Here is a 14540-nt window from a genome sequence, read left to right on the forward strand (position 1 = left end):
ATCCTGTCAAGGACAGAAACTTGGTCACCAACCAGCATTGCTTCCCAAGTAGAGAATAGTGAAGAATTTTTAAAATATGCTTTCCGTAGAGGAAAATATTCCAGATGACAATAAAATGATAATATCCATTTCTAAACATTTATATTCATGGTGTGAGGGCACCGCTGCTCCTGGCCGAGCCAGTCCGCATTTTATTTTACACCTTGGGCTCTACTTGCTTGATTATGTACTGTTATCCTCACCAACTCGCTGAATCTGCTGCTTGCTGGGAGGTGTTAAAAAAAGCCCTTTTTTGGAGAGATAATTGAATCAGCTGAGGGCAGTGGAGTGTTTTATTTTTGGTGGGGTGGTTGGCTATGTTCCAGGTACTCTCTTTAAATCTGACCTGAAAGATTGTTGCTGTCTGGTGATGAGGGGTAGCTTTTCCATTTGGCTCTTCTGCATTGTTTCTGTGCGAGGTACAGACGCATGGAGTTGAAATTCTATTTGTCATGTCTTTATTCAAATCTGGGTATGTGTGTCTATGTTCAGAAGGAAGCTGGAGTCATGAGCTGGCTTGTCTGGGGACAAGACATCCTTTGTGGATTTTGGAATATCTAAGCAGAAATCGGCACCTTTCCACGAGTCAGGTTTGAGGGCTCAGGGGGTGCTATCTCCTTTACGCGAGAACAGGGAAAGGTTGACTGGTTATTTTTCTCTGTATTGATTACAATTATTTATGGACTGAGTGAGTTGATGGGATGTTTTGGCAATAGGTTATTTGGCTTTAGTCCTGCTAGTGAGATCCAGCAGAGAGAGTCTTTGAAGACACTGGGCTCTGAGCAAGCAAACGTTTTCAAATTATTATTATGGTAAAATATATGACATAAAATGCAACACTTTATTTTTAAGTGTACACTAGGTACATTCACATCGTTGTGCAGCCATCACCACCATCCGTCTTCAGAACCTTTTTTTTTTTTTTTTTTTTTTGCGGTACGCGGGCCTCTCACTGTTGTGGCCTCTCCCGTTGCGGAGCACAGGCTCCGGATGCGCAGGCTCAGCAGCCATGGCTCACGGGCCCAGCCGCTGTGCGGCATGTGGGATCTTCCCGGACCGGGGCACGAACCCGTGTCCCCTGCATCGGCAGGCGGACTCCCAACCACTGCGTCACCAGGGAAGCCCCAGAACCTTTTCATCTTCCCAAACTGAAACTCTGTCCCCACTAAATAACACCCCTCCCCCTCCCCCAGCCCCTGGCTACTACCATTCTACTTTCTGTCTCCATGAATTTGACTCTCCTAAGTGCCTCATATAAGTGGAATCATGTACTATTTGTCCTTTTGTGACTGTCTTCTTTCACTGAACATAATGTCCTCAAGTCTGGTCCACGTTGTAGCAGGTGTCCATTTCCTTCCTTTTTAAGACAGAATAATACTCCATTGTAAGGATAGACCACTCATCTGTTGGTGGACACTTAGGTTGTTTCCACCCTTTTGGCTCTTGTGAATAATGCTGCTAGGAACGTGGGTGTGCAAATAACTGCTCGTGTCCCTGCTTTCAATTCTTTGGGGTGTATATATACCCAGAAGTGGAATTGCTGAGCAAGCAGGCATTTTAATAGAAAAGGAGACGAGGCCAATTGGAAAGTCTTCTGGCTCCGGGTCCTTGGGGTCAATAACACCTGCATCCCAGAGGGACCCCAGGAAGTTTAGAAAATGCAGCAGCACTGAGGCCCAGAACATCAGTTTGGGCTGGAAGCGTCTTCAGAAGCATGGAGCCCAAAGCTCTCTTTGTGGATGAAGAATCTGCATTGAGTTCAGGTCTTACAGTGAGACAGTTCCTCTGTCCTGGTCATGAAGCCTGAGCCCTTCTCCTCTTAGGGATAAAGAAGAGAAAGCCGAAACTCCAGAGTAGGAGTTGTAGGGGGAATTTTCTGCTGGATCAGGAGTTACTTGTGCCCAGTAAGAGCTCGCCACACATGCATTCACTTCTCCTGAGGACGGAGGTGAATTTCAAGAGGCACCACACAGATTGAATTACATCCAAAGTGACAGGCAAAGCATTAAAAAGTGCGGCTGATTAAATCCTAGGGATAAGCCCCTGTCCATCAGAGATCCCCTCTACACAGACATAAATCAGAGGCTCCGTGCAGCGAAAAGCCCTCTGAGATTCTGGTTTGGCAACAGCTGTGGAAAATGCCAGAGATGGGTGTCGTGGCCTTTTGTCCTTCTTTCTGCCTCCCAGTACCAGCCACGGGAGGCTGCCAATCATTTTCCCAGCCTCCTTTGAAGCTAGGGCCCTGCCATGTGACTGTATTCCACCAGTCAGATGCATGGGTGCCTAGTCAAGAGGCTAGAAACAGGAGCAGGCATATCCACCTTGAAGCAGGGAGGGAATCAAAGGGAATGTTATTCTAACGGGGTTCCCATCTAAACCTGTTCTGTAGTGTGCTTGGGGCTTGTTCCTGGTGGTGTAGACTCCAAGCCAGGTTCTCCAGCCTTTCTGGAGATTGTGAGTTACTTAGCACCCTTTAACACATCTCTTTTCTGTTCAAAGCAGCTAGAATTAGTTTCTTTGGTTACAACTAAGAACCCAGGCTGATTCATCAGATTACTGGTTATCAGTTAGAATTAGGTTCAGCTGTGAATATCGGCGACTCCCAAATAAGAGAGCCTTAAACAAGACAAAAGTGTATTCCTTTCTCATTTGAAAGTCTGGGCCAACAGTCCTGGCAGCACGAAGGCCCCAGATGTCCTGGCTCCTTTCAGCTTCCTGCTCTGCCATCCCTAGGGTGTGGTCCCATCCTCATGGTCCAAGGTGGCAACTGGAATTCCAGCCATCATATTCACATTCCAGATTACAAAATGGAAGAAAGGACAAAGAAGGGGCAAAGAGTTTGTCACAGCTACCTTTCAGGGAAGGTTACTGGAAACTTAAAACTCATTAGCCATTCTGGAATTCAATAGTGGTGATGGTTGTACAACTTTGTTAATGACACTGAAAATCACTGAAATTCCCTTTAAAAAGGGTGAATGTTATGGTACATGAATTATATTTCAATTAAAAAAAAAACTTTTGGCCTTTCTCACTTTCTGAGATGGCCCACACTCTGTCTGTGGAGTGTGTTTCTCTCTAAATAAATCCACTTAAAAAAAAAAAACTTTTACTTGCTGTTCAGCATCTTCTCCATTGTCCCATTGGTATATAAGATAATGCTAAAAGAATTTCCTTGAATGAAGTTTTACAGAAGGCAGCTTGCCTTCTAATCTATGCACCTTTGGGATTTTAGAAGAAATTTTATTCTTTACTGTAAAAAGGAACTGCTGTAAGAGTTGGAAACTTTGTACCTGTGTACATATATATTTTGGCAATAAAGCAGCATGGGCTGAGAATGCACTAAAAAAAAAAACTCATTGGTCAGAACTTAGACACATAGCCATACCTAGCTGCAAGGGAAGCTGGGAAATGTAGGCTTTTTTCTAGGTGGCTGTGTGGCCAGCTAAGAATTGGGGCTTTCATTTACTGGGGAATTAAGGAACAGCAGATATGGTGGAGAGTTGGCAGTCTTTGTCAGAGTAAAGGGACATAGAAGAGGGTATTCAAACACTTAGAAGGTTTAAGTCTTATCCTTTAGCATTCCCACGCTAGTCAGAGTCCTGGAATTGGTGTCTTTGTTTTCACAAAGGCACATCCCCCTGGTTTCTTATGACCAAGCCCCAGTTAACTCAGAGTGGTTAATTTTAGCATCCCAGACCCTGGCTGGAGAATACAGCCCCAAGTGGCCTACAAAAGCCAAGGTGAAGATGTCTTACTGATAGAGGGTTTGAAGAATATGCTCATCCCAAGAGGCCTTCTATGTGCCACTCTTGGGATCTGGGCATCAGAAGTTCGTGTGGTACCCAGACCAGAGGCATCAGCATCATCTGGGAACATGTTAGAAATGCACATTCTCAGGCCCCAGCCTGGAGCTCCGGCAACAGAAACTGGGGGCGGGGCCAGTGATCTATGTCTAAACCAGCCTTCCAGGGGGATCTGATGCTGCTGTTTGAGAACCACCCAAGACCACATACGGGGATGCAGTAGCTCTTCCTCTTACAGAGCTGTCTTCACAGGGTTGCATTTTGTTCATGAGTGTAATTCCCAACATCTTGAGCATCATAGGTGCTCAAGAATTATTTGTTGAATGAATGAATGAATAAGATGTTCTTGGCTCTCATGAAGGAAACTCCATTGACATTCACTGCTGATTTTGCTGGGGGGATATCGTTCACACCACCCACCCACCCCCATTCCCTCACCACCCACCCACCCCCATTCCCTATCTCTTAGATCACACTCCACATGAGACATTTATTTTCAAACTTAGGGCCAAAAGAGCTCGCCTCCCCTGAGAAATGGATATTGTATCAGTCAAGGTCCCATCAGGATCCAGATGGCACACTCAAAATAAGATCATTTTAGGAGGGTTTTTTTTACAACGGAGCTATTTACAAAGGTGTGGATAACAGCAGTCAAGTTGTTATCACCCCTGGCTGCAAGGAGTAGGGAAGAAGGAGTTACCAGACCCAGGAGGGGAGAGAGCTAGGGAAGGAGGGATGACCTTCAGTTGAGAAGACAGCCAGCTCAAGGCAACTTAACCTTGAAGGATGAGGAGCTGGGGATGGAGGGGGAGATGACTAGTCCAACCTCACTCTCCTCTCTCCTCTGATCTCACTCCAGAGCTCTGCATGGAGTGAACTCATCTAGAAGCTGGAGGGCACAGGAACCTGCTGGTACAGTCCATACAGTGCCAATATGTGGGACAGACTGGCCTGGAGAAGGGCTGAGAGTAGATCTGATGCAGTAAAGGGGAGATATCTGGTGTCCCTGACAACAAGACCGATGTAACTGATGGCATCTCCCTTTTCACTTTGCCTGCCAGGAAGCTCTGAGCCAAATAAGAGGCTTGTGCACAGCAACTACGTCAGCCTTTGACTTGCCTTTTGACTTCTTTTGTCCTTAGCTGTCACTTTTTTTTCCCATTTAATTGGCCCTGTTTCCTTCCTCCTGAGTTATGATGATTTTATTGCATATTTTCCTTTTGTAAGTCATCTCAGCCTTTGTGGCAGGAATCCTGGCACAGATACAAGGGTTTTGTTTTGTTTTGTTTTTTGGTTATTGGTTTTGTTTTTTTTTTGACCACGCCACATGGGATCTTAATTTCCTGACAAGGGATCGAACTCACTCCCCCTGCATTGGAAGGGCAGAGTCTTAACCACTGGACTGCCAGGGAAGTCCCCAGATACAAGTTTTTTAAATTAAAAATAAAATGTCTCAAATGGCTAATTTGTGCCAAACTTTGTAATAGGTACTACAGAATGTAAACAAACAAACAAATAAACAATAGGTGAAATGCAGCCTCTGTCCTCAAGGAACCCCAGTGTACGTTGTGAGAGCAAATTTCAAGGGTGCAAAGACTCTGCGATGAGGGAAAATAAGTTTGAAGCCATTTGGAGGGAGATGGACTTGCTACAGTCTCTCTAAAGATGGGTGAGATCACACATCTCTTTTGTCTGTAAAGGTAAGCACAGGGCTGAGGGCTCTGCTTATGTGATCAATTCCGGTTTGTGCTCAGACCATCCAGGAGGATGATAGGAAAACCCAAGAGGGCATCACTCCCTCAGCATCAGGCTCCCTTTGTCTTCATGTTTCATCCATGCTGATGAGATCAATAAGGAGAACCACTGGGGTCCATGGCACCCAATGACGTCCTGGCATCAGGGCTGGCTGATAGAACTTTCCGAGATGACAGAAACATTGTATATCTTTGAGCTATGGTAGCCACTGGCTACATGCTGGGCACTTGAAATGTGGCTGGTGTTACTGAGGAACTGATGTCTTTTATTGTGGGAAAATATACATCACATAAAATTTAACACGTTAATCAGTTATCATTTTTAATTTATCATTTTAACCTTTTAATCATTTTTTAAAATAAATTTATTTATTTTATTTATCTATCTTTGGCTGTGTTGGGTTCTCATTGCTGTGTGTGGGCCTTCTTTAGTTGCAGCGAGCAGGGCTACTCTTTTCTTTTTTTTTCCTTTTTTTTTTTTTTAAGATGTTGGGGGTAGGAGTTTATTAATTAATTAATTAATTTTTGCTGTGTTGGGTCTTCGTTTCTGTGTGAGGGCTTTCTCTAGTTGTGGAAAGCGGGGGGGCCACTCTTCATCGCGGTGCGCGGGCCTCTCACTATCGCGGCCTCTCTTGTTGCGGAGCACAGGCTCCAGACGCGCAGGCTCAGTAGTTGTGGCTCACGGGCCTAGTTGCTCTGCGGCATGTGGGATCCTCCCAGACCAGGGCTCAAACCCGTGTCCCCTGCATTAGCAGGCAGATTCTCAACCACTGCGCCACCAGGGAAGCCCTAATCATTTTTAAGTGTACCTTTCGGTGGCATTAAGCACATTCACATTGTTGTACAACCATCACCACCATCCGTCTCCAGAAGCTTTTCATCTTTCCAAACTGAAACTCTGTCCCCATTCAACACCAAGTCCCCATTCCCCCTCCTCCAGCCCCTGGCGAATGCCATTCTACTTTCTGACTCTGTAAAGCTCACGATTTTAGGTACCTCATCTAAGTGAAATCATACAGTATTTGTCCTTTTGTAACTGGCTCTTTCACTGAGCATAATGTGCTCATGATTCAACCATGTTGTAGCAGGTGTCAGAATTTCCTTCCTTTTTAAAGCTAATACTCCACTGTATGGATAGACGACATTTTGTCTATCCATTCATCCATTCATGGGCACGGGTTGCTTCTACCTTTTGGTTGTGAATAATACTGTGAGCAAATATCTGTTCAAGCCCCTGCTTTCACTTCTTTTGGGCTTATACCCAGAAGTGGAATTGTTGGGTCATATGGTAATTCTACGTTTAATTTTCTGAGGAATTGCCATACTAAGGAACTGAATTTTACATTTAAATGTAAATAGTCACATGTGGCTAAAGACCACATACCAGACAGCACAGATACAGCTCCCACGGCCCTCCATTCTCTCTTGGCATCAGCATCTTTTGAGTGACACATCCTTCAAAAAGGCAGAAGTTTCGGACAGTCTACCAAATGTACCAGGGCCGTCACTTGAAACTTTTCCCCAAGCGTGTTTTTCGGCATCTCTGAGAAAAGGTTCATCTCAGAGACATGCAGGTGGGGTACTGAATATGCAAGGGGAGGGGGAGGGTAGTTAAATATTGGGGGCCTTTATAAAGGACACTGACCTACATCAAACCAAAAAACCGCACAGCAAAAGAAATCATCAACAAAATGAAAAGGCAACCTTCAGAATGGAAGAAAATATTTGCAAATCATATATCTGATAAAGGGTTTATACCCAAAATGTATAAAGAACTTACACAACTGTCAAAAACAGACAAATAATCCAATTAAAAAGTAGGCAGAGGGGCTTCCCTGGTGGCGCAGTGGTTGAGAGTCCGCCTGCTGATGCAGGGGACACGGGTTCGTGCCCGGTCCGGGAAGATCCCACATGCTGCGGAGCGGCTGTACCTATGAGCCATGGCCGCTGAGCCTGCGCGTCCGGAGCCTGTGCTCCGCAACGGGAGAGGCCACAACAGTGAGAGGCCCGCGTACCGCAAAAAAAAAAAAAGTAGGCAGAGGAACAGAACAGACATTTTTTTCAGAGATGACATACAGATGGCCAATAGGTACCTGAAAACGTGCTCAGTGTCACTAATCATCAGGAAAATGCAAAGCAAAGCTGCAATGAGCTAGCTAGCATCTCACACCTGTTAGGAGGGCTGTCATCAAAAAGACAAGAGATAAGTGTTGAGAAAAGGGAACTCTGTGCTCTGTTGACGGGAATGTAAACTGCTGCACCCACTATGGAAAAGAGTATGGAAGTTCCTCAAAAAGTTAAAAAGAGAACTTCCATGTGATCCAGCAATCCCACTTCTCGGTATTTATCCAAAGGAAAGAAAATCACTATCTTGAAAAGTTATCAGGATGGAGGAAAGAGGGGAGACCGGTCAGGAGAGAGAACACTGCAGTCATTCAAGCCGGAAGTGATGGGCTAGGTGGCAAGGACAGAGATGAAGAGAAATGAGAGGACTGGAAAAAGCCTCCCTAGATGTAACCCACAGAACGTGGCCATCAATTGAGTACAGTGGCCGGGGCGGGGCAGAAAGCAAAAGGGAGGCACGTGGGTGGCTCTGAGTTTCTGCCTTGTGCAGCTGCCCATCGGCTTTAGCCAGGGCCCTGGCCCATGCGCACGTATTAACTCATTTAATCATCCCATCAATCCAACGAGGTAGGTACTATTACCAACTTGATTTTACAGATGAGGAAACAGAGGCACAGAGAGATTAAGTAACTTGCCCAGAGCCACACAGCAAGCTGGGATTCATACCCAGGCAGCTGGCTTCACAGTCTTTAAGCTAAGCAACCACACTACACGGAGTCTCTGCAGTAAAAACCAGACTAAGAAAAAGAAGAAAAAAAACGCAACCCCAAATATCTGTACCTACTGATTACAGCTGTGTACAAACCCAAGGCCCTCAAGAAAGATTAAAAGATCATTCGGAGAGAGTGTGGGGTTTAATGATGTGTAGGTATTTTTTCCCCTGAAATTCACTAGAGTTTCTCGTTCAAAAAAAAAAACAGGTCTGGGGTTGCAAAGCATTTGAGACAGGCAATAGTCAAAGGTTTATGTCCCACATCGCCAGGGCTTGATGTGGCGTCTGCAGAATTCTCCTTTATTGCTTCAAGATTGGCTGCCACCTGGGAGTCCTTCTTCTCAGCCAGAGCTGCATGGAGGAGGGAACAGTGGACCCTGTTCAGAGACTCTTAAAGAGACAACTTTCCCTCAAATCACAGTAAGGCCCAACATGTGGTTGTCAGCTCGTTTGAAAGGACATTGGGACACTTTGAACACCTCTGAATTCATTCACTCAAAAACACACAACACCCACCGTTTGCCTTTTTATTCCTGCTGTTCAGATGTCTATGAGCCATGGAGAGAGTTCCAGGTGGATCATATGTTCCCCATCTCAGCCCTTTTATTCCGCCACTTGGGTTGTAACCAGGCAGGTCCTAGGCCGGGTTGAATAGACACAATCCTCGCTGGGTCCCCAGTGACTGGATTAAATACTCACTAAAAATGCTCAGAACTATTCATTGGCTGATTGACTGAATGAATGCATGCCAGCGATAAGGAAACAGGTGTTAGAAATACAAGGTGTTTGGGGCTGTAAAGGAGGTAGAGAGCCCTGGAGGCACCTAGCCAGCCTGGGGGTATCCAGCTTAGGTGTATGTGTTCTCTGCACAGGGGAAGCCCAGGGGCAAGTGTTAGAGGCTGCTGTGGGGCACACTGCAGGGCGTGTGTTAGTGCCCAGAGGAGGTGGCCTGGGGAGAACAGAGGCCAGGTCACGGGGTGAGGAGTTGCCAGCTCCAGGGTTTGGATTCTGTCCAGCCACTGTTAGGGACTGCTGAAGGGTTTTTTCACTCAACTTTTTGCTGGGGACATTTCAAACATGCAAACATAGATGCTGGAGTGTAAGGACACTCCACACCCTGCACACACCTGTCACCAGCTTTAGCAAACCTTCAACTCAAGGCCAGCCTGGTCTCACCCTCACCTGCTCCTTGCCCCTCCTATATTACCACACAGCAAATTCCAGACATCCTGCCTTTTCATCTGTGGATATTTCATGGTGCATCTCCAAAAGATAAACATGTTCCATTGAAACAAATATCCACAAAAAACAAACAATTCCTTAATATATCCAAATCTCCAATTCCACTGAAGGTTTTTTTTGTATTTAATATTTTATTTATTAATTTATTTATTTTACTTTGGTTGTGCTGAGTCTTAGTTGTGGCAGGCGGGCTCCTTAGTTGCAGCCGATGGGCTCCTAGTTGCTGCTCGTGGGCTCCTTATTTGCGGTTCTCCAGCTCCTTAGCTGTGGCATGCAAACTCTTAGTTGCAGTATGCATGTGGGACCTAGTTCCCTGACCAGGGATCGAACCCGGGCCGCCTGCACTGGGAGTGCAGAGTCTTAACCACCGTGCCACCAGGGAAGTCCCCCATTGAAGGTTTGTTTGTTTTTGTTTTTGTTTTTTGGCTGTGTTGGGTCTTTGCTGCTGCACACGGGCTTTCTCTAGTTTCAGTGAGCAGGGGCTACTCTTCCTCGCAGGGCGCAGGCTTCTCATTGAGGTGGCTTCTCTTGTTGCGGAGCATGGGCTTTAGAGCGCAGGCTCAGTAGTTGTGGCGCACGGGCTTAGTTGCTCTGTGGCATGTGGGATCTTCCCGGACCAGGGCTCGAACTCGTGTCCTCTGAATCGGCAGGCGGATTCTTAACCACTGCGCCACCAGGGAAGTCCTCCACTGAAGGTTTTGACTGGAGAAATAAATAATACAGTCTGGTTGACGTCTTACGAAGTTGGAGGAGGGAGGTTGGATCAGGAAGGTGGGAAACCAGCTAGGAGGCTGCGGTGTTCCACCAGGGGAAAGCTGACTGTGGCCTGGACTTGAGCTGAGCAATAGAGATGATGCAAAGGCTCAGGTGTGAGAGGCATTGTGGGGTATGGTGCCCCCATGATGTGGAATCTGATAAGATGCAGAGGGGGTGGCATGAAAAGGAAGAGGTGCCCTGGGCCATCTGCCCTTCCAGGCCCTTCCAGACGTCAGCGGCACACACGCCTGCATCTTCCCGCTCCTCACCTGCTCACAGCATTTCCTCTGCTTGCAAATCCCTTTCCACTCCCCTTCTCAGCCTGGTGAAGTCCTGCTCCTCTCTTGCCGTCCAGTGTTTACTTGTGATCAAAGGAGGATGAATCAGTCTCACACAGTGTATCGTGTCCTTCATTTTGTGTTCTGATGTTTTCACATCTGGGGCCTTCTTAACCCTAGAGGGACCGCCGCTCCCAGGGTTAGCCAAATCCTGGAGACAGTAAATGACCCAGGTGCTCCTCTCCTATGCAAACCAACCAACCCAGAGCCCAACCCCCAACCCCCTCCTCTATGGGGCTCGCACACTCTGGGCCACTAGCCTCCTGCCCTCATCACCCAGGGCAGGTACCAGACAACTGGGGACAGTCCCTCTGCCCCAGAGTCTGCTGAAATGATCCAAACCAGCCGATATTAAGCCTGCTCACTCTGCCTCGCCCATTCCCTCCTGAAAAAGCCACAATAAAAGGTCTTGCCCCCAGCTCCCCCCTCCCTCTGGCCCCTGACCAACGCTGGTGCTTCCCCCTGTGAACCTGCATGGCATGGTGTGCCCCCTCCTCTTGGGAACTTGGTGAGTAACCAATTCTTTTTCGATGGCAATCATCTCTTGATCTGCTGGCCTCACTATACCTCACATTTTCTATTAATTTTTTTTGGAGTATAATTTTTTTAAATTAATTATTTTTGGCAGTGTTGGGTCTTCGTTGCTGTGCGTGGGCTTTTCTCTAGTTGCAGCGAGCGGGGGTTACTCTTCATTGCGGTGAGCGGGCTTCTCATTGCAGTGACTTCTCTTGTTGCGGACCACAGGCTCTAGGCGTGCAGGCTTCAGAGTTGTGGCTCGTGGGCTCTAGAGCGCAGGCTCAGTAGTTGTGGCTCACGGGCTTAGTTGCTCTGAGGCACGTGGGATCTTCCCGGACCAGGGATCGAACCCATGTCCCCTGCATTGGCAGGTGGATTCTTAACCACTGTGCCACCAGGGAAGCCCCTATTGGAGTATAATTGCTTTACAATGTTGTGTTAGTTTCTGCTGTACAACGAAGTGAATCAGCTATATGCATAGCTACATCATCTCCCTCCTGGACCTCCCTCCCACACTCTCCCCACATCCCACCCATCTAGGTCACCACAGAGCACTGACCTGAGCTCCCTGTAGCAGGTTCCCACTAGCTATCTATTTTGCACATGGTAGTGTATATATGTCAAACCTAATCTCCCAATTCATCCCACTCTCCCCTTCCCCCACTGTGTCCACATGTCCATTCTCTACATCTGCGTCTATATTCCTGCCCTGGAAATAGGTTCATCTGTACTATTTTTCTAGATTCCACATACATGCATTAATATATGATATTTGTTTTTCTGACTTTCTATTAATGTTTGAAACACACAGTTTTGAGCTGGAGTGTGTGTAGCATGTGGATGGCTCGTGTGTTGTAGGAAAATTCTTCGCTGGCCTGCAGAGCCCTCCACTTGGGCACATGGTTTTCTACCTTAAAGTTTGAGTGAAGACACCATTATGCATCTATAATAAGAGAAATGCTAGTGATTAAAATGTGGGTTTCAAGGAACTTCAACTATCCCCACCTTCATTCAGTGCAAACCCAGCTCTGCCGCCTATAGCTGTGTGACTTCGGGTCCGTTATTTTACTTCTCTGAACCTCAGTTTCTTCTTCTGTAAACAGGGACCTAGCTCTTTGAATTATTTTGAGGACTAAATGCAAAAAATGTATGAACTGTATTCACATAACTGAGTGTTCAAGAAATCACACTTGCAACAACTCCTGGCACTTGTGTTTAAACACCAAGTGTCAGATCCTCAGATACAAGCTCTGAGCCCCAGGCACCTGAGCTAAGAGCAGATTGTGGCCTCCCTCCATGGAGATGCTGGCAGGGCCTTGGGCTTGAGTTCCCAAGGGCTGGCCATTCAGCCCTGCCTTTTGCTGTGAGCACAGCAATTACATGATAGCAGCAGAGTTTTCACCTAATTACGGCAAAAATGAACTTCCACCCCTTGGAGACAAAACCCACAGTTAACCAGGGAGGGGTGCCGGCACTCACTTCTGCACTTGCTATTCTATCAAACACTTGGGCCTGGGGATGAGACCGCCCCTTCCCCCTAAATTCCTTTCTTTTGATTTTAAATTAGCCACCAAACACTCTTGTTTGGGAAGGTCCCCTAATCAAGATGCCCAGGGAGCCATTGATGGGCAAGTTCAAGGAAGGATGATGAAGAACCATGAACGTGGCCCCCCAATGTTTCTGGGGAACTCAACTTGGGCTTTTCAGACCTGCCTCCCCTGGCCCCTTCTTGGTTTCCCTGAAAGGCACTGGTGATTTCGAAGTCTCCAAAGACAGCTTTTAGCTAAATAGTCTGTACGCAGAAAGGACTGACCCTGCCCCCAGATAGGTCTGGCCTTTGCCCTCAGCTCCTAGGAGGTGATCTGTAAGCCTTGGAATGTCCTGCTGATAAGAGTGTCTTCATTTACCTGGGGGCCTTGGGCCATGCCAGACAGTCTAACAATGTCATTTAGAGTGAGGGTTTGGGGCCATGGAGTATCAGCTTGACCTCGTCACCAGTTTTTCCACTAATGTCCTTTTTCGTTCCTGGGGCCAATCCAGGATACCATGTTGCATTTAGTCATCCAATTTATTTTTTTCTTCCAGTTTTATCGAGATATAATTGACACACAGCACTAAGTTAAAGTGTGCGATATAGTGATTTGAGTTACGCACATGGTGAAATGAACACCAGACTAAGTTGAACATGAGAAGCTGGCGGCCAGTGATCAAGTCCTGATGGCTCTGGGCTGGTTGCTGCAGAGGCTGCGGGTCAGAGTTCTATTTTACTATATGGTCTGGCCATTGTTGGTCTGTATGGTATTCAGAGTGATTCATGCCTGCTTCAGTGTTGGGTTTTTACTGTCTCTTCCCTTTCTTTTGTAAAGTATATGCTCCCCTTGATTTACATGCAGATAACCAACAACCACCAGGGCTGCAGGCTTCCTCCCCGTGTCCAGTGAGGGTCTGGGAGGCTGCTTCCAGTCTTTCTCCCAGGAGCCCCCAGCCAATGGCAAACTAAAGGCAGTGTAGGGGGAGCAGACCCCACCTTCCAACTGCAGGCAAGGAGGTGCAAAGGGACTTCTCTGGTGGTGCAGAGGTTAAGAAACCGCCTGACAATGCAGGGGACACAGGTTCGATCCCTGGTCAGGGAAGATCCCACATGCCGCGGAGCAACTAAGCCCATGCGCCACAACTACTGAGGCTGTGCTCTAGAGACCATGAGCCACAACCACTGAGCCCACGTGCCACAACTACTGAAGCTCGCACACCTAGAGCCCGTGCTCCGCAACAAGAGAAGCCACTGCAATGAGAAGCCCGTGCACCGCAACGAAGAGTAGCCCCCGCTTGCCACAACTAGAGAAAGCCTGTGCGCAGCAACAAAGACCCAACGCAGACAAAAAATAATAATAATAATTAAAAAAAAACCAACCCAACACTAACTGCAGCAAATTGCATAAAACTTAAACCAACTGTAATTCTTTTTTTTCCCGAAGAGGAGTATTTTATCATTGACATTGTTGAGAGTTGCTGGCACAAGGTGATCATAAAAAGCAGACAAATGTTGGATCAAGCTTATTGTTATTAAATCCTCAACAGATAATGCACCTCCTTTTTTTTTTTAATCTTTTTTTTTTTTTTGGTTGCTTTGGGGCTTCATTGCTGCGCACAGGCTTTCTCTCTAGTTACGGTGAGTGGGGGCTACTCTTTGTTGCGATATTGCGGTGGCTTCTCTTGTTGCGGAGCACGGGCTCTAGGTGCACGGGCTTCAGCAGTT

This window comes from Hyperoodon ampullatus (genome assembly GCF_949752795.1).
Source record: "Hyperoodon ampullatus genome assembly, chromosome: 14".
Lineage (NCBI taxonomy): Eukaryota > Metazoa > Chordata > Mammalia > Artiodactyla > Ziphiidae > Hyperoodon > Hyperoodon ampullatus.